Source organism: Octodon degus, unplaced genomic scaffold (genome assembly GCF_000260255.1).
Source record: "Octodon degus isolate 3935 unplaced genomic scaffold, OctDeg1.0 scaffold00049, whole genome shotgun sequence".
Taxonomy (NCBI): domain Eukaryota; kingdom Metazoa; phylum Chordata; class Mammalia; order Rodentia; family Octodontidae; genus Octodon; species Octodon degus.
Genome location: NW_004524625.1, coordinates 9,273,769 through 9,275,900, shown reverse-complemented (window position 1 = coordinate 9,275,900; position 2,132 = coordinate 9,273,769).

The window sequence follows — 2,132 nt, the reverse complement described above, 5'->3', positions numbered from 1 at the left end:
AAAAAAAAAAAAAAGAAAAAGAAAATTGAAGCTTGTACAACAACTTCCCCTTTCTCCCATCCAAGTACTAACCAGCCCCAACCCTGCTTAGCTTCTGAGATCTGACGAGATCCGGCGCGTTCAGGGTGGTATGGCCGTAGACAACTTCCCCTTTCTCAACATGTGCCATAATATACAAACTTTTACTTCATCAGTCCTTAACATCTACCTCTCTGGATTTTCATGAATTTCTATTTCACGAGGGTATTTTATATACGCTGGTGCCAACATATAATAAAATACTTACTATAAAAAAAAAGAAAAGAAAATTATATTCCAAACAAATGAAGTCCTAAAATGAGTAGAAGTAGCTATTCTCATGTAATTATCAAGGGAGCAATTCATAAAAGAGGACATAATAGTTATACATGTACATGCACCTAATCTTGGAGTACTCAGTTCTACAAAACAAATGCTATTAGACCTCAAGCGAAGCGTGGGCTCCAATATAATAAAAGAGGAAGACTTTAGTAGCTCATTCCAATCAATGGACAGCATCTGGACCAAAAAGACAAGCAAAGAAACATCAGAGTTGAACTATATTATAGATCAAGTGGATCCAACAGATATTTACAAAACATTCTATCTGGTAGTATACCTTCTTTTCATCAGCATATGGAATTTCCTCTGGAATAGACCATATTTTTAGAGCACAAACAAGATTAATAAGTTTTTAAAAATTGAAATTATAGTCTGTGTCTTTTCTGATCACAATTGCATGAAACTAAGAGAGAACAACAGAAACATTAGAAATTACCCCAATACATGGAGAGTACACACTACTTGTGCATGAACAGTGTGCCACTGGAACATTCAGAAGGGAAAGTTTTTTTAAAAAATCTTGAAATAAAGGAAAATAAAGACAACATACCAAAAACAGGTAGTATGCAGCAAAAGGAAATAGATACTGTTACGTTTGTGTCTCAATGTCCCCACAAAGCTCCATAGGGTCATAGGGTTCTTTTTGGAGGTAATGAATCTAGACTGGGTGATTGATTCATGTAGTGGTGGGATTAAGGGTTCTGGGATGAAGGGTGAATGATTGCTGGATCAGTGCACTGGATTGGCACCACCCTAATCCTGAAAGACTCAACACAATGTAAAGGACAGAAAGAGGTTTCTCGTCTCATTGTTTTTTCTGTCTTCCACCACCATGAACTGTTGCCCTCTGCCATGTGCCACCTGCCTTGAAGCCAGCCAATTATGGGCTGAAACCTTTACAAACTATAAGCTACATAAACCTCTCCTCTTTTAACTTTGGGTGTTGGGTATTTTGTTTCAGCAATAAGAAAAGTAACTAAGACGTATACCAGTCAGTGCCTACACAAACAAATAAAGAAAATGAAGGAAGGAAGTGAAGGAAAAATCCAGGGGTAGAGGGAGGGAAAGAGGAGACAGACAAACAGAGACAGAGACTTATTTCAAATAAACAACTTGATACATCTTAAGGTCTTAGAAAAGCAAGAACAAACCAAATACAAAAGTAGTAGAAAGAAATAATAAAGGTCAGAATTAAAAAGAGATTAAAAAATACAAAATATCAATGAATTAAAGCGTTTATTTTTGCTTTGCCTTGAGACAGGGTCTCACTATGCAGTTCAGGCTGGCCTTTGAGTTCACTACTGGCCTAGGCTGGTCTTGAACTTGTAGTGATCCTCCTGCCTCAGCCTTCTGAGCACGAGGATTACGTGTGTGTGTCACTATACCTGGAAAATGGTTTATTCTTTAAAAGATAAGATTGTCATACAGTTATTTGTAGAAGATGGGCAAGGCAATGATCCTGAGAATCTCCAGAAGACTTTTCTAATGTAGCAGTTAATTGCAAAGATTCTCACCCTGACTAACTATATATACTGATACCTGGGAACTAAGCTACTGCACTGCAGATGGTAATCTGTAATAGTAGTTTCATGCTTGGAGTGCCTGTCATTGTGGTCTTCTGAATACAGGCTGCTTGTCATGGCATGCCAGTTACTGCTATGAAGTCTCTCGGGTAGATGGTTGTTCAAGAAGAAGGGGGTGGTGAATGAAAGCAAGAGACAGGAAAAGGAATATTGTGGGACTGTCCTGCTTCAAGGTTGTATATGGTGAGA